The sequence below is a fragment of the Propithecus coquereli genome, unplaced genomic scaffold (assembly GCF_000956105.1).
Source record: "Propithecus coquereli isolate 6110/MARCELLA unplaced genomic scaffold, Pcoq_1.0 Scaffold88, whole genome shotgun sequence".
NCBI classification, from domain to species: Eukaryota; Metazoa; Chordata; class Mammalia; order Primates; family Indriidae; genus Propithecus; species Propithecus coquereli.
In genome coordinates, this window is record NW_012155062.1 from 10,038,719 (window position 1) to 10,066,337 (window position 27,619).

General features: G+C 49.1%; 1 protein-coding gene across 1 annotated transcript in view; it reads left to right on the forward strand.

The window, feature by feature from the left end:
- Window positions 1-27,619, forward strand: part of SH3RF3 (SH3 domain containing ring finger 3) — a 318,901-nt gene that overhangs the window by 98,418 nt on the left and 192,864 nt on the right. The window lies entirely within an intron of this gene.

The window sequence follows — 27,619 nt, forward strand, 5'->3', positions numbered from 1 at the left end:
CATGAGAGAAATCAGACAGGGGCAGGTGACATGCAGATAATTAACTCTGGGATCATATGATGGAGAAGAACAAAGTAACCATTTTTGTGTCGGGTGGCTGGGGAACAGTTTAGAAGAGATGGTGTCTGAGCTGAGATCTGAAGATGTGAGTGGCGAGGAGGAGCCTGATAGGCAGAGGTGGGGCCAGACCACCTGGCATAGGGGTGCTAAGGAGGGGGTGAGCTCGGTGTTTCCAAAGAGCCGCATCATGGCCCAGATGGTTCCAAAGTCCAGGGAAGGCGTTTGGGTCATGTTCTGCGTGCACTGGGAGTCATCAAGAGGCTGCGGTGTGGGCGATGCACCCTCTGCCTGGCTTTGTGTGAAAGGATCTAGTGCTGGCTGCTGCACTGGGAAAACATGGAGGGAGTCGAGGTTGGAGGCAGCTGGCCAGATGGAGGTGGTGACAGTGTCATCAGCAAGAAATGACGGCAGTGTAGACTAGGTCGTGGTGGTAGAGATGGGTGTAGGTGGACAGATGCAGAATTTTTATGGGAGAAGGATCAGCAGATGGCTGGCATGAGGGACGTTAAATCCTAGAGTTGTGGCTTCAGCAACTGGGTGGATATTACTGTTACTTCCTAAAGTTGTAAGACTTTGTTAATATCAAAAGAGAATATAAAAAGTTGTAATTGGAGCATGTGAAGGTCGAGGTATCTGTTAGACATTCGGGTAGTGATGGCAAGTAGTCACCTGTTTATATAAGCTAAAGACACAGATTGCTGGAGTCAATAATGGCCGTTCCCAGGACAGTCCTGGTCTTCACCTGTTGTCCTGACATAATTATTGAAGGGCCCTTTCCCACTCTCATCAGCATACTTGTTTGTGCTGTGATTCACAGCATTGCCTTACTCAGAGGTGGATTTAATGCCATGGAGCTGGAGAGGACCCTGGAGAGAGGATGCAGGTGCGGACAGGGCCTAGGAAGAAGCAGCCACTGGGGCAAGAGAACTGCTAAGAGGGGCTCGTGTCACAGAAGCCAGGAGAGAAATGTGCCTGTGGGGAAGTAGGTGGCCGGTGTGGCAGAGATGAGGATGCACGAATGACCATGGCACATGACAGTTTCATAAGGCCTGTCCCAGTGCATGGGAGAGGGGCCACGTGGGCTGAGTTGAGGGGGTGTGATGGACTTGTTGCACACTCATGGCTCCCCCATGTCAGAACAAAGTCGTACTTCTTCTTCTTCTTCTTTTTTTTTTGTTTGAAACAGAGCCTCGCTCTGTTGCCCAGGCTAGAGTGCCGTTGTGTCAGCCTAGCTCACAGCAACCTCAAACTCCTGGGCTCAAGCGATCCTCCTGCCTCAGCCTCCCGAGTAGCTGGGACTACAGGAATGCACTACCATGCCCGGCTAATTTTTTCTATATATTTTTAGTTGTCCAGCAAATTTCTTTCTATTTTTAGTAGAGATGGGGTCTCGCTCTTGCTCAGGCCGTTCTTGAACTCCTTAGCTCAAATGATCCACCCGCCTCGGCCTCCCAGAGTGCTAGGACAAAGTCGTACTTATTCTTACGGAGCTAATTTAAATGTCATCTCTGCCACTGAAACTTACTTAGTTTCTAACAGCTAACAGGGAACTGCTTGGAATTCATTGCCCTTCTGTTTTCCCAGAGCACTTCACTTGTAACTTGCCATGTGACAGTTTCTTTATTGTTCACTCTATTATAGTCATGTGTGTGCGTGTGTTTCCCCACTAGACTACAAACTGTTGGAGGGCAGGAGCTATTTCTTTTCCATGTTTATCGTTCCTCTCAACCCTAGCCTGTTCCAAATTCCATGAACTTACCAGACCCTAGAGAGATGTTGAGTAGATGAGGGGATGGATCAGTGAATGGGAGAGTGAGTGAATGCGTGAGTGGGGAGGCGTAGAACACCAGTAGAGTCTGCACCCTTCTATATGCGTACAATGGCCACGGGAAGCTGGTATTTGTTTCCCCCTGCCCAACTCATTTGTTCATAAATGAGAGCTTCTGCCATCAACAATAACTGTTAAACACTGCAGTGGATAATTGTATGGAGGGTGTTTTCTATTCTGTTCGTCCTAAGTTGCCTAGAATTCTGATGGAAACAATAGTTTCCTTGAACTCAAAATTTAGTGACTCTTCTGTAGCTACTTTACAGTTTTCCATGTACTGTTTGAAGGATGTGCTATTTATGGACTGCAAAACAATAGATTCTAATCCACATTGGAGATAAGACGTAAGGGGGGTCATAACACATTTAAGAACTACACATGAATCACAACGAAGCATCATGCAAACGCTTCCTTGGGAAAACGTGCACGATTTGCATCCAGGAGCAGCTCAGCAAAGCGGCATATTGCTGATTTGTCCTGATATATAAACCTCTGATAGCATTACGAAAATAAATACTATATTAAATCTTTAGGCAAAACCATCAGTACTGGTGTTCACCCATGAATGCAATTCTGTCTTCCTGATGCTTTGGAAATACCCTAAAACAAATGCCAGATGTGAGAATAAAATTAAATTTATAGGGCCCTAAGCCATGTGGAACTGTTTTTAAGATGAGAGCTGTTCGATCTAATAGTTGCTATAGGAATACGCCAGCAGAATGAGGAAAACACAAGGATGCCAGTTAGTGGGAGATGCCATCAGAATTTGTGTGAGGCAAACACGGGAGGAAATCTGAATGGTATTATCCGTAGCACTGAAAATCACAGGCCCCAGAAACAGGAGTCAAAGTCATGCAAAGCCTGATGCCTGGGCCCTTGCACAGCCTGTGGCCCCCGGCACGTCCCTCCCTGCTGCTGGCCTTACAGGGGTGGCCTGAGAATAGCCCTCCATGCCAAGGGCAAAGGAGATTTCACACACCTTTCCCACTGCAGCCTATACCATTGTTGTGAGTTCTGCACAGTGTGGACACAAGTTAGAAGAGAGACAAGTTTGGTCAGCCTTGGGCTAACCCTTGGGTTTCAGCCCTGGAGCACGTGCCAGTGTGTGTATGGAGGTTAGCATGTTTCTGCTGTCCTTGTGAGATGGCTTCCCCTTGAAATGTTCAGTCCTGTTTTCTGGGCGGCCTTCTGCTGAGGGACCCATTGCTGAGCACAGTCTGATCAGCCACCCACAGGTGGGAAGGAGGGTCTCCAGGCCATCTGACCACAAGCTCCCCTGCCAGAGCCCAGTAGATTCTTAACGTGTGGCCTCCATGCTCCTGTTGGACATACAGACCCTTCTCTCTACAATTAGCTCGTTGGCTCCTCTGCTCTGAGGCTTTCAGACAAAGATGGGAGAAGAGCCACCCAGTGCCATGGTCAGGGTGAGGCTGGTGCCTGCGGCCATCCCTTCTGTCCTCAAGGCCAGCTCGGTCTCTGCCGTAACTGCACTTCCCTCTTGGTGCTCGGGGGTAATTTTGTTTCCTTGCAGTGGTTTTAGTCTGGATACTGAGACCCTCAGAGTCAGGCAAGATAATTTGCACATTAGTTCTTTTCGTGTGATTTATTTTCCTTTCCAAGTGTCAACTAGAAATCAAAAGTAAATAAATTTTTATTTTTCTGGAACAAGGTACACCCAATAACAAGATCAACATGTTATTATAGAAACTTGGGCTTTCAGGAGACAAATTTATCTACAAAACAGCTTCATGATTTTCCATGTTGGCTTCTTATCCCTTGAACTGAGACCAGATTCATTAAGATTTCCCTCCAAAGTTGGCTATAATAAAAGTCCTAACAAATTCAGGAAATTCATTGTAAATCATCGTTTTTGCTATAATAATTCCTTGACCGTCAGATTTTCTGGTTAAAGTTGCCTCAGGGGTCTCTCAGATCTTTTATGGAGTTTGTAAATCCCCGAAGAGTGAAGACTCTTAGACTTGGAATCTAGAGTACTTAACCCAATCCTGGGCATTATTTATTGGATTCAGGAAATCCTTGGAGGGAACAAAAAATATGCCATTATAATGAAATTTGCTGAGCTGATTTATTCACAAAAAATAGTGTGGTGAAGTAAAAAAAGAGTATGGATTTTTTGAAATCAAGAGTATGGATTTTGAAATTTGAACCTGGGTTCAAATTTCATTTTTATACCTAGGACTGTGATTATATTGGGCAAGTTACTTAACTTTGAGCTTTTGTTTTTCATTTCTAAAGTGGGATGATGCCTACTTTGCAAGGTGGTTGTGAGTTTGAAGTAGGCTATCTTAGCCCTTTTGGACTATTATAACAAAATACCATAAACGCAGTGGCTTATAAGCAACAAAAATTTATTTCTCACTGTTCTGGAGGCTGAAGGTCCAAGATCAAGGTGCCAGCAGATTTGGTGTGTGGTGAGCACCTGTTTCCTGGCTCAGATATGGCACCTTCTCGCTTCAGCCTCACATGGAGGAGGGGGCAAGGCAACTCCCTGGGGCCCCTTTTCTAAGGGTACTAATCCCATGCATGAGGGCTCAAGCTAATTACCTCCCCAAAAGCTCTACCTCCTAATACCATCACATTCAGTACATTGCACAGGCCGGGGAATGCCATGTCTAATAGGATGATGGTATGTATGGACAGTCCACAGCTGTAGTCCCCTCCTTCCTGCCCTTCCACATGGCAGGTGGTACATCAGCCTGCAAGTGTCTTGTTTGATATCTGCAGCCCCTATTAGTCTCCAAATAAACTAAAACCGAAGTAAAACCAGTGAACTAACAGGGCAAGCTGAGCTCCCAGACCCTGTAGCTGTCCACCGCCTGCACATGGCTCCCCGCCCCAGCCTATGAGGACACTTAATGGAAGTCATTGTGCAAAACCATTCTTCTCCCTGCTATGGAAAGGCCTGGGTGGTCGTGCTGTGCTCATCCCAAGCAGAAGCTCTTGTCTGGCAACACTCAGCAACCTTTCCTTTTTGTAAGCAAGGGCATGAGGGTCTCTGAGACCTCATGTTTGACAGACTGGCTACTTAGTTCTTTCTTTGTTAGTTTTTGATTGCCAGTGAAGGAGAACATCTTTTGTATGTTTTTTCCCATATCAGTTAGCATCTACTACATAATAAACACCCCCAAAACTTAGAGGCTTAAAATAATATCTGTTTATGTAGCTCACAATTTTGTGTGTTGGTTGGGATCACTGTCACAGCAGAGTGTGCTGGGGCTCCTCTCTACAGGGTTTTTTACTCCCCAGAAGGCTAGCCTGGGCTTCTGCATGTGGTGGACTGAGGGTTCCAATAAGCAGCTAGAAAAAGCAGACTCTAATGTGCAAGCATTTTTTAAACCTTTGCTTGCATCATAATTGTTGTCTCATTGGTCAAAGCCAGTCACATGACCACCAAGACTAGAGTCATTTTTGGGCAGAACTTTCCAAGGGCCTGATCCAAGGGACATGATTCAGTTCGTGGTCATTACTGTACAGTCCACTGCAGTAGCCACTGCCTGTTTTTTTTCTGATTGTTGATCTTTTATATTGGTAGGAGTTCTTTATATATTCTGGATACTGATTCTTTCATAGCTATGCATTGATTTTAGATGAATAGAAATTCTTAATTTTAATAAAGTTCTTAATTTTAATCTTTTTCCTTTCTGATTTATTCATTGTGTATTGTTTAAAAAAATCTTCCCCTCCCTTGAAGCCATAAAGGTATTTTTCTGTATTATCTCCTGAATTTTTTATGGTTTTGTTTTGTTTGCTGTTTTTGTTTTTCAATGCTATCCTTCAGAAATGACGTTTATGGTTTTTCCCCTCATGTTTTATCATTCTCACTTTTTTTCTTTTTTGGTAGGATAATTGAGAGGCATTTTTATTAGGTAAACTCATTTTTGTCACCTCATCAAAGTTACTTATACAGGCCTGCTCTGTGAATGGCATTTTGCATGTAGAGTTAAATGGATGGGGTTTTGTCCTAATAAACCCATTGTAAGTTGAAGCTATTGTAAGTCAAAAATGCATTTAACACACCTAACTGGCCTGGCACAGTGGCTCATGCCTGTAATCTTAGCACTTTGGGAGGCCGAGGCAGGAGGATCACTTGAGCCCAGGAGTTTGAGACCAGCCTGGGCAACATAGCGAGTTGCTGTCCCTACAAAAAATTTTAAAAATTTAGCCTGGCATGGTGTCATGCAGTAATAGTAGCAGTAGTAGTAGTCCTAGCTACTCAGGAGGCTGGAGGATCACTTGAGTGCAGGTTACAGTAAGCTGTGATCATGCCACTCTCTAGCCTGGGCAACAGAGCGAGATCCTGTATTTAAAAAAAAAAAAATTAAATTAAATTTTAAAATTAAAATAAAAAGACAACCCTAATCTACAGAACCTTGTAGCATAGCCTAGCCTACTGTAAACACGCTCAGACACTTACGTTAGCCACAGTTGGGGAAAAACATCTAACACAAAGCTTATTTTATAATAAAGTGTTGACTATCTCATGTAATTTATTGAACATTGTACTGAAATTGAAAAACAGAATGGTTGTATGGGTCAAAATATGGTTTCTACTGAATGAATGTGTATCACTTTTGTACCATTGAAAGTCAGAAAAGCCGAAGTCAAGGCATCTTAAGTCAGAGACCATCTGTAGTCAGTTACCCTATTCTTCGTGAACTTCGAAAACCAAAATTTATTGTTTTGGATTTATACCCACAAGTCTAGCCTTTAAATTTGATTAAGTTACTTTGATTGGTTTATTTCCTTTAGGAGGCAGAAAAGGCCCCAGGATTGGCTGTGTTGGGGTGGTTTCAGGAGGTGGGTGCCACTTTTCACATTGGGCTGGTGAGGACATTACTTGTTGCCCAACTCTAATATTTCCCAGACTTGCTACTTTATTTCTAATCAAGACAAGAATAGCATCATTTATGTCCATGATTTTCATATTGGATCTAAGATGTTGAAGCAGCATATTCTTATTCTTCTTACTAATTTAACAGTCTCTTGGTTTAGACTTGTGCTCATGGCTGTGCTTAGAATTTTGATAAAAAGTGGTTGTATCTAGGTCATTTGGAAAGGAATTTGACTGTCTGGAAAATAGAACATAGAACAGGTGGTTATTAAACCACTAGGCCAAGTGGGGATCATGATTTCTCTTTGATTTAGATGTAAAGCTTGCTATATAGGTTGACATGCAAAGATTTATAATTTGTAATTTAAGAAAATAATTATTCAGGGAGTAGAGACCAGTACGTAATACATGAGCATTTTGTCTTAAACTGCGTTCTTGTCATTCTGAAACCATTATACCCTTCAATTCCCCTCTCACAACTCTTAGGGCTGCCATGTGGGGTTGTTCAGGTTGTATACTGCACAACTCAGGGGGCTGGCACCAATCACCTCAAATTTATACTAGATTTGTCTCAAAGGGGTGCTTTTTCTGACTCACATGAGAATTTCCCTGGGCTAGTGACGGCCTGGGTGACTGCCTTCCCAACCACTCCAGCAAAGATATTTAGAAGAAAACATGAAGAAAATAAAATTTTTCTTCTGCTGTTATGGTATAACCTTCCCTACCCCCACTCCAGACCTTCAAATGTCTGACCTGAGGACAATCAATCTGTTTCTAGAGTTTTTAACATGCAGCAGTATAGTGGCTAGAACACAGACCCAGGAGCCAGTGCCTTAACTTTCTGCCTTGTACAATCCAGAGCCAACTGCCTTCTCTGTGCCTCAGTTTCTTCATCTGTAAAATGGAAATGGTACATTCCTCCTTGGGCTATTAGGGATGTTAAAGGAATTAATGCTGTAAGGTACTTAGAACTGGGCTTGACACATTGTATGTAAATGCTACCAGCCTTTAAATTTTCATCTGACACTGCTCGCTAACATACTCCTGGGTCTAGGAGGATTGCCACACAGCAGTTTGTGGGCACAGGTGGAGAGCCCGTGACTATTCCTGTGATCCCATGAGAAGAAGGCTGGGTAAATAATCCATTTCCTTCTCTGTTTTCTTCTGGGTTTGGCTTCCCCCTATCTCAGCAGTTTCCCCACCCCACCACCCAGTGTGTAGTTGTCTCTTCATGTGCTGGCCTCTCCCACAAGAATAGCCTCTTCCATGGCAAAAGCTTTCATTCCTGGGATTTCAGTGGGCGTGTGGTGCTGCTCCAGGAGTGTGCATGTGAGTTAAACCAACAGATTGTGCTTCTGTGTTGGAGGCGCTGTCTCTCTGGGGTGGTACTGTTACCTCCCCAGCGGAGGGGTTTGTTCACTTGGTGGATATCAAGTCAATAGCCACAGCCAAGTTGGCTATAGCAGGAGGGTTTTATTACTTAGCACAAGTAAGGAGCACACTGGAGGTAGTTCCCAAAGCAGTGTGTCCCTGAACAAGAGGGTGGGGCTGGTTTTATAAGCACAGGGTAATGAGGCTTAATCTGATTGGATCTTGTGAGGTGATTCTGGGAGGCATGATCTGACTGGATCCTGCCATCGGGTGACCCAATTTGATTGGATCCTGGATCCTGCCCTGTGGTGTCTGCTTCTTAGTTCGGTCCCTGATCCTTAGTCCAAGCACTTAGGTTCCACCCGTGGTTGCAGACTTGGTTCATCTGGGCATGCTCAGGTGACGTGACCTTCAAGCTGAGGGCCCACGGCGACTGAAAAGCAACTCACAGCTTTGTCACATAAAAGTTGAGCCAGATTGGTCTGGTGCAGGTACAGTATCCTCCCTCTGTGGAAGTCAGAATCCTCTTGGACGGGCTCAGGGAGGCAGCGCTGGCCACATGCCCCATTTTGGTCTCAAAATCCGGAATACTCTGGATTCTAGGGTGAGCTCTGTGGCTCAGGTTAGATGGCTCCGTTAGATCACTTCCATCTGGAGGGAGTGGGGATGGCTCCGAGACTGTATGACCCTGCCGTGCTGTAAGGCTGAAGGAGAAGGTCGTACCTGTGTCATGGGGGAAGATTAGGGCGTGTGTGTACTGTGTATGGCATTTCTCTTTCCTAATCAGATGTGGGCCATCCCCGGATGCAACATGGCGCGTTGTTTTGGGGTTTCTCAGGGTGAGTGCGTCACATCAGGATTCCAGCGTCACTCAGCGAGGCAAGCTTGAGTAAAACTGTTCTAACAACAGAGCTTTGCACATACACTGTTGTATTTTGTCTCCTTTGCCGTTAACAGTGACTGTCTAGGTTGTTTTTATTTGAACGATCAGTGTAAAGATCTATGAGGTTGTGAACACTTTTGGAATTATACTGGAGTTTATATTAATCAGCTGACTGGGTATCTTTATTCATGGAAGAAGCAAAATTAGCAAATAATCTTATCAAAATAATCTTGGCAGTTCTTATTAGAGATGCTGCAACCTCTATAATTATGAAAATGTTATATAAGGTAGGCCTAGGAATTTGGACAACTTTTAATAACTGTTGGGAATAACTTTCGGAGTTGTTTAAGAAGCTATTTATCAGAAAACACGTAGAGGACTCTGGGATGCTGTCTGATGGTAGCTTCCGGTAAGTACCAGTCTACTTCTGGGGCCAGAACACCAGCTGACTCTCATCGTCCTGATTTAATGAGGACAGCAAAATGAAACCATCCTGCCTATGCTTGTGCTGCTAATAAACAGAGTTTTCAGAACAACAAGACAGCTACACTGGTTTTCCTTTATGCCCTTTAATTCTTCCTGCATCAGTCCAGCAGAGCAAGGCATAGTGAAAGAAAGGGGAAGAGAAAATCTTTATTTTCTTGCTCCAGCCAATAGTACATGCTTTACCCCCCGGGGAAGGTTTCCTGTGTATTCTTGAACATAAATGCACTCGCTCTCTTGCCATCTTCTTTTTCTTCATCACAAATGTAAACCTATATGTGTTTAATATCTGCCTTTCCCACTAGACTGTGAGCTCCAGAGGGAGAGGCCAGGTCTGTGTTCCCAGCTGGCTGTGCTGGCCCCAGCACCTAGCAGAAGCCCTTGCTCACTCAGTGCTTGTTCCCAGAGAACGAAAGGTCAATGGGGAAGACACCATAGTTGAGACAGACTGTGGTGCCCACTACTTCCCCTAGTCCTGGTCAGCGTGATTCCTGGGCATGAAGGAGGCTGACACTGTTGCATCAGTCCTGGGGCAGCTCAGAAGGCATTCTTGACATGTCAATTTCAAGTGTATTGTTAGGGACACAGACAATGTGATATCCTCCCTGGAAGCAATGGAAATGTTTCAGACCTATGATTGATTTAAACATGGAGGCAGGTACTCCCTTATAAAAACAGGAAATTCAAGATCCGTCACAAATATTTGTAAGGCCGAGATGCAGTCCACTTCTGAGGGCCGGGGGACAGGTATGTGAAGGGTTGCAGTGCTCGTTCTGGTACGGTGGGGCCCTGAGAGCTTCAGGAGACTTTGCTTACAGCACGGGACTATAGTTTTTATTGTTACTTTTTTTCCTAGTCTTCATTGCCTAAATTTCATTTTCTAGATCTTTCTTTTTTCATCTTCTTTGTGCAGATTTAACTTTTATTTGGTGAAAGTGAAAACATTAAGCTATTGATGAATGAATCACTGGAGAACATAGCAAAGGGGGATTTTATTTCCAGGTGTCTTAGATGCCAGATGACAGATGGGGGCATCCCTTTGTCTTCCATTGCCCTGGAGACTGGCTGTCAGCCCCCACCCAGCCAAGTGGTATTTTTGTGTTTTTCATGAAGGGAGATGGATGGAGGCATATGGGGGCAGTAGGTCTTCTTGCTGGAAGGTGCTGTACACCTCTTCTCTCAGACAGTCTGAGCACCGGGCGCTGGCGCTTCATTGCTGCCCAGGGCTCTGTGGTATTGCATTTGAGTGCCACTCAGAAGGAGCTCCGTGCATTTCAGTGGCTGTGCACTTCTCAGTCTGGGTAGCCCCAACACCACCAGAATGCCTTTTGTCCACTCTGCAGCTGCCATTCACTCAGCGCTGCCATTCACTCAGCATCCTTGAAAAGTACCTAGAAAGGAGGAGCAGGAGCAGGAGCCCGTCTTGCTCACATGGGCATGCAGATAAGTCCTTTTGGGGCAGGCAGCATCAGGTCATTGCAGCTATTCTGTGACCAGGTAACAATAAGTAACCTCTTCTGCTTTCAAATTATGTGGGCTTAAGGAAAAGGGAGGAAGGAAGGCAGGAAGGAGTAAGGCAGCCCTGTCTGTGGCTTTTCTGTAAATGGCAGCTGCCCTGTGTCTGTGAAATGCACACTTTGAGTCTGGCCAGGGAGGTTGTCAGCCAGGAATCTGCAGTGGCGTGGGTGGGGCCTGGTGCTGTGAGCTAGTGTTACTTTCTCGCATTGACCACTGGGGCAGGAGGGACTCTGCCTGCCATCAGCCACATAAGGAGGGCTCTCTCTTGTTCTCCATGCCTTGGCGTGTGCTTCAGCAAAGCCACTGACATGCTATTCGTTTCCTGAACTACATAGCCAGAGCTTCTCTGTCTCAGTGTTCAAAAAAAAGCAAGGGACCCGAAGTACAGAAACAAAGGCTAAGAATACATGTTTCATGTAAGGGAGACAACAACCCAATTTAAGTGGAGACTTTATTGGAAAACTGTCTTCCCAGATGACTCATTATAAACACAGACAGAGCACACTGCGTCCCTTCACAGGGCCTGGGCTGTCCTAGGTTTAGTGTGAAGTAGACCAGCTTGGCTTTTGTATCTGTCATCCCAGAGATCCTTTTCCCTCTTTGGCCAGCACCACACACGTGCACACATGCACACATATATCTACATGCCTGTGCACACGTGCAAGCACTTTCTTATTTGCTGACCCGGGCAGCCCTGCCATCCCCAGGTCACCCAGCCTGACTTTCTGATCTGGCTCTCATCTGGCCCAGACGTTAGAAACGCCAGGCAGCTGGTGGCTGGTGAGACTTTAACCTGTCAACCTGCACTCACGTAAGAATAAATTTACCTTAATAATGGCTTGCAGTAAGAATTCAAGGAGTTGGCGACAAGCCTGAGCAATTTGTAGGGAATGAAATGAGTGTTTATTGTGGGGATCCTAATGCGGCTGGCAGGTCTTGTCCTCATTATAAAGAGCAAGAAACCGTGGAGTTGAGAGGACCACAGAATCTAGTGCAGCCAGGGTTCCTGTGAGAGTCTCTTGAAGCTCAGAGCTTTCAAGCTTTCTGTTACCTCTTGGGTGTGGGGAGAGCCTCCTTTGGCCTCCGCACAGCTCTCTCTTCCAGGGCCATCACTGTGTGGCTGGTGGGGCAGTGAGCCTGGAGGACATGTGGATGGTGCCACCAGCTCTTGTCACCACCAGTGATCCAGTCAGTCAGTGCACCTGTGACTCCTCAGGTAGGGCCGTTTCTCACACGTTGGAAACTTGGCGCAGACAGCGGCTGAGTGGTGACCGCAAGAAGTTCTGGTTTGTTGTTCACACACAGAGAGGACGCCCCACTTTGCTGCTGTTCAGGGCTCAGGGCACACCAGGTCAGAGCAAGACGTGACTGGGCACGGCAGCCTGGCCTGAGCTCCTTGGCTGTACTGGATTCAACCAGAACACCTTGTGGTCAGGGGCTTTGCCTTTCAGCACAAGCTGCAGAGAGGCCCCCTCTGTCCTGCTACTTCTCCTGATTCTGTCCTCGAGACACCCCCGGCACCTGGGATGAGCTGCAAAGGATCAGGCTGCAGTGAAGTTTGCCTTGGGGAGCAGAGACAGCCTTGCGCTGGCAGGGACCTAGTGTGCCTTGGCTTCATCAAAGGGTTTCTGATGTGCACCTCCTGCCAGGTCATAAGTAGTAGCTGCGACCTACCTGTGCAGCTCCAGGTGCCTCCATGGGTCCACTGAAGGGGAGCCCTGGCCCTGGGGGGCAGCAAGATCCCCTGGGGCTACCATCCAGAGCTGTGGGGTCCTACACACCTGCAAGGGAGGGGAGGCTGGGACTTCCGGGGCTGCTCTGTTCTGACTTCTCCTGGGCCATATGACAGAGCAACTCGTGGGTCTTCCTGGGCCTGTGGTGGACTGGAGTCCTCAGGAGGCCAGCTCCCTGGCCTGTGGTCACACTGGCATCCACCCCGTGTGCCCGCTGGAGGCTTCTCACCACCTTGACTTTTCTTCTATACAAAATTGGGACTCCCCAGGGTCTTTCACACTTTAACATCCTAAGGTGCTCGTGCTTAGCTCTGTTTCTCCACCATGCCCAGAGTTACCGTGTTTCAGAGGCATGTGACTGAGGGAGGAGAACCTGTGTCAGTTAGGTTGTAATAGTGTCCGTGCTTATTCTCACGCCTACAAAGAAGAGTTTGTTTTTCTTGATCTGGCTCCTTTCACCTCTTTGCTAGGCGGAGGCTTCAAGCAGGTGTATATAGAGGGAGCTTTATCAAGACGGGGTCCTCTCGGCGTCCCTGGAAGGTCTCTGCGTTTGCCCAGCTCCGTGAGCATCTGGCGTTTGGCTGGCCTCTGGGTGGGGCACCACAGGGACCAGCTCTGAGAACTGCCAGGGTCACGTTTGCAGTGCGCGTGGAATGGGGCTCTGGCAAACCACGTCTGTGTTCTTGTAGGGTGGGCACAGGGACATCTTGCCCTGGAAGCTTTTTCTACTTATATTCTCTTTTCTCCCCTGGCCAGAGAGATATGTTTCAAATGGCAATCATAATGTTTTTTGGTAGAGAGGTGTTTGTGATGTTTATCTCAACCCTAGAAATACCTTTTTGAGAGCAGGGAGGTTCTCTGGGATCTTTTCATTTTCTAAATTCTCAGTGCATTTATACGTTGTAAACAAGTTCCTGAGCCTCTCCTGGTGGCTACTTGTACGCCTGCCAAGCACCAAGTAGGGTTGGCAGCTCTGGGGTTTAGCTTTTCTCTCGCTAGTGGAAAAACCATGCAAACTGCCTAGACACCAGGGTCCCCACACCATTGCCACCCACTCCAGGTGCTGACTGGAGCAGCCCTGACTGGGGTTCTGGGCGAGGAGAGTGGAGGGATCTGCGAGCCTGGGCAGGAAGCCGCATGCTCCTCCAGAAACCAGCAGAGCAGCCCGGGCCCGGATGGCAGGAGAGCTGGTGGAGTTAGCCTGGGGTGGGTGCGGGCCAGATAAAGGTAGAGAAAGCACCACCTCCCAGCCTGCGGTGGGTGTCTGGGTTTAGAACCAGCTCCATACTTGGCCTCTGTGGAGCTCAGGGCTTTCAGCTGTAGGGTGGGCACAGGGACATCTTGCTTGTTCACGGGGAGCTCCCAGTCTTGTGTGTGAAGTGCCTGATGCAGGGTCCAACCCGGGAGGTGGTCTGGGGCTGAGGGCTGACAGATTGTCCAGGCCCACCTGTGGCCTCCAGAGGGGGAAGAATAACCCCACAATCTTGTGGCCTGATATTGTCCACTGACAATCAGTGACAGATGGAACTTAAGCCTCACGTGACCCTAGCCTGTGTCTGAACGATGTTCCTAAGTGCAGGGTTCCGGGGGAGGGGTTTCTTCCTCGTCTACGGAGAGACTGAAGGTAAAAGGTCGAGGCGGGGTGGGCAGGTGGCTCCTGAGCCCTTGCTGCCTGTGCTGCCGTGGGCGGGGGGAGGGCGGGGGAGGCTCCTGTGAACTCTTCTGTGCGCTGCTTGCCCGAGGCCCTTTCAGCCCCGGCAGGCCCTGCTCTAGCACAGGGCCTCTCCCTCCCTTCAGAGGAGGCTGTGTCTGCTGGAAGGAGGTCAGTAGCATGAGGATGGCCTGAAATGGCTCACAAGGGTAGCCCTTCCCGCCAGGAGCCACAGCTGGGCCCCGGCAGCCTGGCAGTGAGCCAGTTATCCCCCCCACAGGTCACCAGTGTTCCCGCTCTGCTGTGTAGGTACAGTGTGTTAAGCCCAGAGAACGGCCTTCCGTGTGCAGTTGCGAAGGTGTGTGGAGAGGCCCCTGGCTGATGGCTCTTGCTGTCATGCAGACAAAGCGATGATGAGGTGATTACCCCTCCCCAGGTCTCGGGGAGGCCTCGGTCTTCACACTGTGCTGAACCATGCACAGCAGGGGCGCTAATTAATCACGAAGATTGCATTTTGTTTGCTTCTGTTGAAATGACAGCCGAGCAGTAAAATGTGCTGTCTGCAGAGTCCGTCTGGCAGAGGTCAAGGATGGCCGCTTCCCAGCTTCGGAGGTGCCAGACGCAGGTGAGGTGTGCTCCGCTGGCCCGTGTGCATGCACGTGCAGCCTCCCCACCTGTGGGGCTGTGGTCAGGCGCCTCCCAGCCCCGGTGGGCCAGTGGGAATGCCTGCGTCCATAGGGAAGGGCATGCTGGGAAGAAGTGGCCTGGGCTGCAGGGGGTGTTTGCTGGGCCTTTGATCATCTTACACTGTGGTGGCTGTGCCAGTGAGTGTGGCCGGAGCCCTTGATACTGGTTGAGATCAGACTCTGCTGAGTGGGCAGGAAGACCCCTTTCCACCTGCCTTTACTCTTTGTACACACCAGGGCCCTTCAAGCTTCGTCCTTTCCCTTCCCTGTTTGGAAACGCGGGCCACCCAGACAGCTCCATGGATGTGCGTGCGTCCTTCCAAGTGGAGAGAGGGATGTTGGTCCCTTCAGACTGGACTTGTATCACATGGGTCCTTGCTGCCCCAGAGACGGGCAGGAGGACGATGTGAGGAAGAGGCAGTCCCGCTTCCAGCCGGGTGATGACAGCACTTGGAAGGCACATGCCAGTTAGGGTGGAGCCTCACCCAGAGCCCAGATGGGGGCATCCTTGGGGCAGGCACAGGAGGGGCCTGGGCAATCAACGACACCTTTGGGATATGGCTGGGGATGGATTTGGGACAGGGCCTGGGGGCGCTGTGCCTCTGCCCCGGAGTGACCCTGGGCAGGGGTCTTCTGCATAGCACACCCGGCATTCGAGACAAATACCTGGACATACCCTGGACAGAGACGGCTGGGGGGCTGGAGGGTCTCTGCCTGTAACAGGTGCGCAGCATGTGTCCTTGGTGCTTTCTGGACACAGCCAGGTGCTGCACGGCATCGTGGGTGGGGCTGTAGCCCAGGTACATCTGTGGACCCCCACATGGGAGCAGCTGCTCAGGTCCTCGTGTGGGGTCAGACCTGGCTGTGCCTAGTGACCAGGGGACCAGGGGCAGCATGGTGGACAGACCGCTAACAGCAAGCTCTCCTCACACAGCTTTCTGCGTGTTTCTGTCATGGGCGTTGTCCCATCTCATCAGTAGTCTGCTCCGCAGCAGGCAGCTCACGATCCCTGTTTTGAGGAAGAGCAGAACAAAGCCCAGCAAGGGGGCCATCTGCTGAGAGACCTGGGATGCAGGGTGTGGGAGTGCTGGGAGTCTGAACAGGACTAAGAGGCTGTGCTTTTTCCTTGATAATACTGAGGGTTCAAAAATCAGAAATCAAGAAAATAACACAGAACTCCAAGCTCAGATAATTTCATCTCTCCTGGAAACTCTGTGTCTAGCCCCACTGCTTTGTGATTCCCTCCCCCCTCCCCCCCGTTGAGTACCTGTAGTTCTTAGAATCTGGATAATTCACTTGCCAATAAAAACCGTATGGCCTTGTAACGTCCTTTCTGTTGACTCTCATAGTCTTATGTTTTCAAAGGTTCATGTCCTGCTTCTTTTCTAGATTTGTTTCCTTGAAGGCAGATAGCTTGTTGCCCTCCGCCTGTGGAGATCTCTCCAGACACTTCTGTGATTCCACCACTGCCCTGCCTGGAAGTGCTTCGACAAGATGAGAAATCCTCCTTTATAGAATCACCTGCTGTTGTGTGGGTTTACTAGTTACTCGTCTGGTTGAATTGGGGTGTGTATTTAAAACCTGGCTCATTGAGAATTGGTGTCAATGGCAGGCATTTCCAGGCCTTCATCATGGACTCATATAGCGTGTGGGAGCTTGGGGCACCCCGCAGGTCGGCTTCCCCACCCCTCACTTACGGGGGGAACCGAGACGTGCACATTCTGTGCTATGTGGGCTCTCTGCTGACATGAGAGACATTCTGATGCACTAGTGTGATGTGCCTTAGAACACGTCAGTGGACGTGCAGCAGTCCACCTCATTAGATGGGGATGAAAGGCCACAGGGTCTACACAACCACGTCCCCAAAGTGTGGCCAGAGCAGGAGGCAGGCGAGCTGCCGATGCAGCGATGCACCAGTCCTGGCGGGGCCGAGAAGGAGCACGCCGATAGGTGCCTCTCGGCCTCGGGAGGGACAGGCCTAGGAAACGCTGTTATTGCCATGCTGGGGTTCCGGTTGTGTTTTTCTAACACAGTCTTATTTAAAGACGACCATCATTATGACTCTGTGTTTAGATATCTGAGACTGGAAAGCTTGGGGAGAAACCACTTGGCCAACTGGCTTTATAAATGGGAGAGATAAATGTCTCAGGTGACGACAATTCAGAAGCACCAGAGAGATGGCGTGATGGAAACAGGAGCTCTCACAGCACCGGGCAGCCTGCGCTGACTGCGGGAGCTTTGGGGTCGCTGCCTTCAAACCCTGCTTTTGGTGCCCCAGGGGCCTCTCAAGCCCATGGGGGACCCAGGGACCCAGAGGACAGTGTCCGGGGCCCCACTCTCTGCAGCCAGGTAAACCTGGGATCTGAGGCTGTTCAGTGCCTCATCCATTCAAAGGGTTTTTTTGTTGTTGTTGTTTTTCAGTATTTCACATAATCTTATTTCTTTTAAAGAAGCTGAAAAAGAAAGGAGAGCAATTGTGTATCTACAACTTTCGTGATATTAACCTTCTTATTTCCCATTTCTGGATCTCTTAGTTTGTTCCAGAGTACTCAAATTATTATTGGGAGATATTTCTTTATTCAAAAACAGCTTTGTTCTTACCTCCCTGGTTCAGTTATTGTAAAAAATGTAATAGGCCCAATAATAAAATTATAATATATTTGTATTTTTATACAATTGCTTTCTTAAATGAGGTAAGATAAGAAAAGAAAAAAAAATATGCATTCATACTGTCTTTTATAATGACATGATTATCTTTACTGGTGCTCTTTGTCATTTGTGTGGATTTAGTTATTATCTCTGGTCACTTGCTTTCAGCTTAAAAAGGGTCCCTTTACTATTTCCTGTAAGATGGGTCTGCTACCACCAAATTTTTATTTATCGGGAATTATTTTGCCCTTATTTTTGACAGCCAGCTTTTCTGGTTAGAGGATTCTTCGATGATGGCCTTCAAACAAATAAGTAATAAAGTGGCTGGAATATGGAGAGTTTAAAAGCCCTCTTGAGGGTGAGGGTGCCGGAGCATAGAGAGATTGATTCTCAGAGTTTTATTCATGAGGAGCCATCACCTGAGACTGTGAGTGCTCCCCATCCACCCCACAGGGCCCACCCCTGAGTCTGGGTGCTCCCCATCCACCTCCACAGATCACATCCCCTGAGTCTGGGTGCTCCCCATCCACCTCCACAGATCACATCCCCTGAGTCTGGGTGCTCCCCATACACCTCCACAGATCACATCCCCTGAGTCTGGGTGCTCCCCATGCACCCCACAGGGCCCACCCCTGAGTTTTCGTACTTCCCGTTCACCTCCCCGTGTGTGCCACTGCGTGTCTTACCCTTAGAGTCCTTGGTAGATAGAAGATGACAGAGTGAATTACGTCTTTAGGCCAGTGCCACACTGTGACCTATGATCTCAAAGCAATTTTAAAACCAAGGTGTGTGGGCTGCCAGTTGGAAGTCCTGACTCTAGGCGGTGGTGAATTTTATAATGGAAACGATGAAGGCCCCTCCCCCTGAGCCCTGTGGGTGCCAGGCGCTGCCCTGAGGCTTTCTGTGTACAGCTCAGTCATTGCCCCTGCAGCTCTGCGAGGTGAGCATTGCCATCTTGCTGCGGGCCACGGACCCCAGCCTTCCCCTGCCACGCCACACCCTCTCTCAGCTCTCTGGAATGTGCTGTTTTCCATTTCCCTTTGGACAGACATCTAAACATCATCGTGTTTCCCAGACATCTCAGTCTCCCTTCCTGGCAAAATTCTTCTTGTAAAAAAATGTAGGATTTGGGGTGGGGGGGCTGCATCAGGGATCGCCTCACGCTCTGCTCCAAGGCGCCGCCGGGAAGCCTGGCCGCTGTGCTGCACGCGCGTCTAATTGGCCTGCTCCCTGCAGAGCGAGTGGGCTGCTTGGACTCTGCCTCCTGAAGTTTTGGGAAATGGGGCGGTTTTCTTTCTTGTTATTTAAGAAGGAACGTTGAAGAAAGCCTGGAGGGTTTCATTTGGAAAGGAAGGCGTGGAGAACAGCTCTGCGTTAGGATCACAGAGCCACGGCAGGAGGAGGCTGAGGGGGCCGTGGACGGCAGTTGTGGGGTGTTTTTTCCAGCTGCTGGGAAGGGACGAGCTGTGAAAAACAAACAAAATACCGTGAAATGGAAGAAAAATTGACCTTTCCTGTTACCCTTTCTCTTCACATAATTGAAGTCTCCAGAGTTCAGATGGTGGAGGCAAACACTGCAATTCTAGAAATAAGCCAGATACGCACAGTGCGCCCTGAGGGCCACACCTCATAGTGGAGGGCACAGCCCTGCTGGGGGCAGCTGGGCTACCACCACCTGCCCTTGGGTGCGTTCTCTGTGACGTGAGGGGCTGCTGTGGCCAGGGTCTGCCCGGGGACCCCGCTACCCCAGGTCTCCTCCACGATGGCAGTTACAGCTCCTCCTCTCCCCGATCACCAGAAAGCTCCGGGGGCCCTGGTGGTCCTGACAGGCAGCCTGAGCTAAGACAGAACGTGGCTTGGCTTTGGGTTGAATTTATAGCCACAGATCATCTGATTGTATGAGAAGCTCTGATGAACAGTTACAGGTTTTTTATTGATAAAAATGCAAAATATATTTAATAAAGGAGATTGACACATAAAAGCTTTTAGTATGTGGGGTTACAAGGGCAGTGAGAAATAATGAGAAGTCCCTGGTGGGCCACGGGGGTGGACACCACTGAGCTGGGTCACTGAGACCCTTCCAGCGCCAGATGTGCTCAGTCTAAAATGTTTCAAGGGATTGAAGAAAAGGTGAAAATACCCACCAAGCCCTGGAGAAATCCTCAGGAGCACAGAAGTTTTCTTATGTGTGCAAGTGTGTGTTTTATATGCATGTATGTGTGTATGTTGTGTGTGCATGTGTGTTCAGTGTGCATGTGTTGTGTGTATATTGTGTGTGTGTGTGTGTGTGTGTGACAGGATCCATTCAATGTATCTGACGAGAGGCTGCCCCAAGTGGGAACATCCCCTGACACAAGACTTGCAGGAATAAGTCTGAGGACATGACAAGGGACACATTGGGAATGCTCCCAGCATGGCATCCACAATCTATGCCTTCTTGCTGCCTCTGGCTTTCATCACTCTCCCAATTAGAGTGAAGCCCTTAAACCACTGGTGACACCAGGGGTGCCCATGTGCCTGATATCCATCGCCTGAGACCTGGTGTGCAGAGCAGGGCTCCCCGTGGGGCTCAGCATAGCTGAGTCCTTCACACGACAAAAAGCAGTCAGAAGCCAGCAATCAGACATGGATTCAAAGGGCTTCTGTCCCATGGCCCACGCTTGCTTCATTAACAGTGTAACGAGAGAGGGGTGAACATGTGCCCGCATGCACGTGCGAGGAGAAATTCATCCCACGTTATCTAATCATCCTCCGAATATTCAGAGCTAAAGACCACTGCTGCAGACAGCCTCCCCACTAAGGACAGGCTGATTTATGTTCCCTGACCAGGAAAGGATGTTATCTGTGAGCTGCCTTATTCACAAATGTGTGTAAGCAGCAACTTTTAATTTACAAACCTACATCTTCATAAGACTTAAAAAGGAAGTAATAGCCCCTGTAGAGAGACATGGATGAAAGCATTGCTCAGTACTGAAATATGTTATTAAAGCACCCTGAATGCCTCTGAGTGGTCGAACAGGATGGGAGTTGCTCCCGATCAATGTGCTGAGGTTCCGTGATACTTTTTAGGAATCTCCCTTTCTCCAAATAGGACATGCTCAGCAAGGCAACTGATGGAACCAGACAGAGCTTCGCGTTAGGCATGTGGGAAGTCGCGGCTAGGCAAGAGGACAGGATCCACACACAAGCACGGCCAGCCGAAGAAAAGCCACAGGGACCGCGAAGACGAGAACTGTGCGGTGTGTGCAAGTGCCGAGCGAGCCAGGAGGAGAAACAGGTGGCAGAAGAGAGGCCACCACTGAGGAAGCCTTGCTCCTGGGCTTGCTGTTAAAGACAAAATGGGCGTTTCTGAGCTACAGGTGCAAAGTAGTCCGGCCTTTGGCTTCCTTGTTTGAAGGAATTTGCTCCCTTTCCCCAGAGCTTGTTCCCTTCCTAAGGAGAGCCTCCAGGGCAGTGCTGTGGCCACGGGCCAGGGGGCCAGGGGGCCAGGCCCTGCTGCCACCCTTAACTCTGGGAAGCAGGAGTCCCCCCAAGAGGCCGCTTTTTGGTTCCTCTCATACTGGCTTCCCTCTTCCTCGCTGCATGGGGGAGAGTCCCGCATAGGCCTCATTGGGCAAGGAGAGGCCCTTGGCCAGGTTTGGGGCAGGGCTCTGCTTTGCTGGGGAGGCCGCTGTGAGGGGAACCCCAGACACAGGGCCGGAGTGCCCAGCTCTCAGTCCAGCCTACAGCTGTGTGGGTGAGCTGGGCGTCCCCTGAGGCCCTCATGGTTACCGGGCCTCCCGGCCTGCCCTCCAGTCCCATCGAGAGCCCAGAGCAGAGGAGGGTGGGCAGGGGGTGGGGTGAGGGGCTTGGACGCTTTGCTGCCTCCTTTGGTGCTCACTTTTGCTTGTGTTCATAATGCTCAGGGAGACAGAGGGGACGGGCAGGCTGGACTAGGTCTGTCTTCCCCAAGTGGGCTCGGTGTGGAATTGACAGCCCCGAGCCTGATGGCCGAAGCGTGTGCAGATGGCCCCGACTTAGGATGCTTCCGCGTAACGATTTTCAACTTCACGGTGGTGTGAGAGCAACATGTATTTAGTAGAAACTGTACTTAGAGACCCACACAACCACTCTTTTTCACTTGCAGTACTGAATTCAATAAGTTACACAAAATATTCAACACTTTATTATAAAATAGGCCTTGAGTTGGGTGATTTTGCCCTGCGGTGGGCTGGTGTACCTGTCTGAGCACGTGCAAGGCAGGCCAGGCTAAGCCCTGGTGTTCAGAAGGTCAGGTGTGGTAAATGCATTTCAACTCAATGATATTTCAACTTACGATGGGTTTTTCAGGACTTAACCCCTTTGTAAGTCAAGGAGCATCTGTATTTTTTTCCTCTTTCCTTTTTATTTTGGGCAGATATTTAAAGAGGACTTTTCAAGCCACAAAGCATGGGGTGATGTTAAGAGGGTGTGGACAGCTCCAGCCCCGGGTCACACGCTTTCCTAGACGCACGCTGGGATTGTGTAGCAGGCGAGCTCTGCGGTGGGCAGCTTCCCAGGCCATGGTTTCTCTTGAACTTTGGTCCTCCGAGGGGCTATGCAACGGAGGCAGACTCCTGAGCTTTTGTTCATGACATTTGGCCGGTGACACAGAACGACTGCACCAAATCAAGCACGATGGCAGCAGGAAGGTGGGACACGCGTGCTGCTCCTTGGAGAAGGAGCCAGGGAAGCCTCTGACAAAACGCTGTGATTTCCAGAAAACGCCGATGCTTCTTCGTAGCTCTGCTGACTGCGTCATTCTGGGGTTTCTTGGTGGGTAACTAAGCACTACTCTCAACCCTTTAGAAAGCCAGCTTCCCCTTTCTTCTGCTTGTAAGCGCCAGGTAGTACTTACAAGATACTTGTGCATTTTAGGCTTTGGGACCAAGACTCTGGAAAGCTCGTGTTCAAGCATTTGTTAATTACATCAGCCTTAGCCCCAGCGCTGGAAAGCAAAATGTAACTAGGACTAATATGCTGGTCGTGCAGAGAATCCCCGGCTGTACGGAAAATTAATGAAGCACTAGGAAAGAGAATGTGATGAAACACTTAATAGATTATGGGTTGAAACTGCTGAACCAGATCTGTCTGAACCTGAGTGAAGTAGGAGGCTGTGAGCTCAGCAGCTCTGTTTGCCTGGGGAGTTGGGGAGAGGAGCCAAACCCTCCCCTCCAGCCACTGCCCCCCCACCTCCCTCTTCTCCAGCTGCTGCTCCCCCTCCCCTCCCTGCAGTCTCTGCCCTGGGGTGGGGGCGCTCAGAGGTAGCAGCACAGGGCTAGTCAGAAGGAAGATCTAGGGAGGGGGAGGGGGAGTTAGGTTGGAAAACCTGGAATGTGACCTCCTTAAGGTGAGTCTGTGATCACCTTGAGATGTGGATGCAGCTGCCTTGGAAGCTGCTCCCAGGCACGGGGAAGGTCACCCTTCGGAAAGCAGCAAGCTGCGCAGCAGAGAGGCGGCAGCTTGGAGTGATCATGATTCTTGCTCTAGGATGGACTGAGGGTGCCCTAGGCTGCGACAGAGAAGGTTGGGGGGTGTTGCTCCTGCTTCCACCACCTCACCCAGACACAGAGCCATGAGACTTGTGTGGGCAGGAGGTTGAATAGGAATCCACCCCTTTCTCTGTGATCAGCAACCAAAGCCCAGGGCGCTGTGGCCACAGCAAGTCAAAGCTGAGCGCCATTCCAGGAGGCCACAGATGCGGTTGCGACAGCCCAGGACAAGTGGGTGCTGAGCAGATGTCCCACATGGGCATCTGGGCCCTGTCTCCAGGCCACGTAGGCAGTGACTAGACCTTCCTTTGGGGATCGTTGCTCTTTCCTCGATTTACATTTCCCTAGCTGGGGATGCTGTGCCAGGTATACCTGCCCCGGGAAAACCAAACAGCAGGACACACAGAAGTCACGGCGACAGAGCTTTGGTAGGACCAGGTGGCTAAGGAGTCTGAGGAGCCCTGTGCTGGCTCCTGTCCCCTGAGTCAGCGCAACAAGAGAAGACGAGGGCTGGGATCCATGGACGGTTTTGTCCTGTTTCTGAATCACAATTTGTTTTTTATTCTATTTTTGGTCACTTGTTGAGCATTTACTGTGTGCCAGCAACTGTCCTGAGCATAAGTTAATCCAACTCCACATCAGTCTTCTCTCCGTTACTTCCTTCCCTCAAATCCAGCCCGAGACCAGGAGCTGGAGAGTGAGAAGCAGCACGTGGGGGTGTGTGGCTTCCCAGGGTGTTTGCTGTGAACAAAACACAGTTTGTCACTGAGGTGGAAAAGCACCAGGGAGCCGGGGATGCGCACTCCAGAGAAGCCTGTCCTAGCACCTCGGAGCCTCCTACCTTGTTTGGTGCGATATTCGTAGACTTCTCTTTCCTCAGAGACACTCCCACGAGGAACCTAGATGGATGTGCAGAGAAAGTTTACAACCAAAAGCTCAAAAATAAAGCGTAAAAACATTCAGCATTTGGCTTTTGGAATAAGAGTGTAAAAAAATGATTCAGACTATCTTGCTCTTCCTTTCCCCTTAAATCAACTTCATATTTTGCTGTTAGCCAACATGCGGCAGGGAAGAAGAGAGCTCTTTGGACACTCTGAACTTGGTTACATATCACAGTCAAAGTCATGACTGTGGCTCCTGGCCAGGCCTCCCTGGAGGGGTGTGATTCAGCAGTGGGTAGAATTCGCCTGCAGAGCCGTGTCCAGACACACAGTGGGGAGCCGCGTGTTACTGTCGTACCTAGGGGCCCTCTGCCAGCTTCCCACCTGTTTGCACAGCAAGTCGTGTGTGTCCTTGCTGGACTTCAGCATATCAATATTGAGACCCAAGATTATCTTACTGTCTTTAAAATGCTGTACAAGTCTGAATTGAATATGTGTATCCTATAACTCGATCATTGAAAATGGCTAGAATTACCCAAAGGAGGAACTGGAATTCTAATCACTATGCACATACACTCTCAGCCCCAGATTCTCTCTCATGTGTGTTCTTTTAGGGTGGTGCTTGATAGTTTTCAGATCATGGGGCCTCTGAGTACATTCAGTGTACCAGCCGAGTGACTAGGGGACTGTCCTGACCCCCACAGTTCATAGCTGGGCGCTAGCACCCACCACTTAGGCAGCCTGTCTGCCACTGGCCAGCAGCCAGGACTGGACTGATCCCTTCCTGGTCTGAGGCATGAGACGGACCCTTAGGTCAGAGCCCACAGTCCTCCACAGCTGATGGTCTGCCAGCTTTCTCCCAGCAAGCAGCTGCCCGCTTTTCCAGGTTAACTCTCTAGCAGTTGACCAACCAGACTGCTTCCCAGAGCCCGTGGCTGCACATCCTGTGAGGAAGGCCACCTCCAAAAGTCAAGGCTTCCCCAGGAATGGAGCCCAGAAGGCTGGTGCAGGAGCAGGACGGTGGGGCTCCGTGGCGACTTGCCACGTCTGCTCTCAGGCCCGTGTTCCTGGTGTGCGGGCGGCGTGTCCACCTCACCGCTAAGTGTGTGCTGTACACTAGAGGTGCCGGGTAGTTTGTTTTTATTTTCCTGACAGTGTCTACTTGGGCTGAAGGGAGCTCTTGTTCCCTTGGAGATCCTGCAATGAGTAAAAAGCACATGCTTTTACACACAAATGCAGGCACTGACGAGTCTCCTTGACATCCGTCTCCAGTCGTCATGGAGACGACTCAGGCTGAGCTGCGTGTGGTCTGCGAAGGGGCATGCGGCCTGTGCCAACACCCTGTGGTGGGTACCCTGAGATCTCAAGGTAGTTGCACAGCTCGCTGTGGGGGTGGGTGTGTGAGGGATCATGAACCACATAAATGCACTGCAGCGCGTGACTCTCTAACGCCCCGCAGCTAGGCTTCCTCACCCCCGGAGTGTGCCTCTTGTGCCACGCCCAGACAGGGTCTTAGCAGCCGGGGTTATGAAAGGAATCTTGAAGGGCCTATTGTTGCCCCCTGTTAAGCTACTAGAAGAAATTAAAAGAGGAAAAGAAAATGGTTGCCTTTGAAAAACTGGTTTTAATTTTAACAGTGGGTTACAGACCAAGAGTCAGATAGAAGTTGTTCACTGAGCATTTAGGATTCAAGAGATAGTGGTTCTTAATCATCTGGATGATTTAGGCTGACTTTTCAAATCTCCTAAATGAGAAATGAAGGTCATGCTCATTACCTAACAACGTCCTGGGCCCATCCCAGGGATTATCGCAGGCTTGTCTTTATGCAGTGCCAGCTGCCAGGTGGGAAGGCCAGCTCACCTGTTTCTGCAGGTGTAGGGGCAGGGCGCAGGGGGCCCTGGAGGCAGAGTATTTCCTAGGCCTTTCTGGGAGGGACATGTCCCTTGGTCATCCCACGTGCTTGAACTCTGACCCATGAGGAGGAGGAGCCAGGTCCCAAAGGGGACATATGGACCCATGCTTACCCCCAAGAGGTGTAAGTGGCCGGACTCAGGTGGAAGAGGAAGGTAGAGCATGCAGGATATGCGGGAGAGGATGCGGTTGATGTAGACCTTATTCTCGTGTTTGGTGAGTGCACAAGAGGCCCCAGGCATCGAGCACGGGCCGGAAGTGTTATGCTAGTGCAGGCTCGGGTGCCTCCTCTGCTGGAGCTCATGGCTTCATAGTCATGACAGACATTAAACGTGCACAGCTGCTGAAGGGGACACATATGACCTATTGTGTTACAGGATGGGGTATCATATTTAGACAATCATAGGTTGCCCTTTCATCTGGTGACGAGGTGTGCAAGTTGTGACTGCCTTCCAGAGAAGCTGCTTGAGAACAGGCTTAGCACAAATACTGGCTGCTTACAAATGGGTTGCCTGACATGACGTGGAAAAAGCAGCCTAGTAGTTTAAGAATTTGGGCTCTGGAGTGGTAGGACTTGGGTTGGTGCTCACATATAAGGTGTGTGACTTTGTGGAAAGTGGGGATGGTGATTCTGCTGGTGTGTGTAACACTTAGCACGGCACTGGGCTTACGCGTGAGAGTCAGTAATTATTACCGTCTATGTATTCTTGTTATCATTATTGCTATTTTATTGTCTTTGTTGTCATGTCGAGGAAAATTGCTTGTGGTTATGTATCAAAGTCAACTTGTAGTTCTAGAAATTGTCTAGGACCTATATTTCTTAAAAAGTTAAAAATTCACCATCCGTGGGAACAGACATTGTCACATTTGATATTTCAAGTTTTTCAGTCCTAAACACATTATGATTTGTGTTTTGTATATTGAAAGATAGTTCTAGCAATGTCACTCCTAAGTATCTGCCCAAAAGCATTGAAAACAGGTGGTCAGACAAATACTTGTATCTGAATGTTCACAACAGCACTATTCACAGTAGCCAAAAGGTGGAAGCAACACAAGTGTCCATCAGTGGGTGACTGGATAAACAAAATGTGGCATATATTATACATAGAGCAGACTTTTAATCAGCCATCAAAAGAAAGGAAATACTGATACGTGCTACAGTTTGTATGAACCTTGAAAATACGATGCTGGAAAAAAGCCAGACATAAAAGGTCACAATACTGTATGATTCCATTTGTACGAAATATCCGGAGTAGGTAAATCCATGGAAACAGAAAGCAGATTGGTGGTTGCCAGGGACCAGGGGGAGGACAGAATAGAGTAGACTTGCTTAATAGGTACAGGGTTGTATTTTGGGGTGACAAAAATGTTCTGGAACCAGATAGAGGTGATGTTTGCACAGCATTGGGAATGTACTAACTGCCACTGAATTGTTCACTTTAAAGTGGTTAATTTCATGTTATATGAATTTTGCCTCAATAAAAAAGCTAGTTCTGAGTGCCACTTATATCGTAATATTTACAGACTACCATAATATCTATTTTTGTATGACTTAGACCTTTACAAATAATGCAAAATTGCCCCCTTAGAACATCTCACTTAG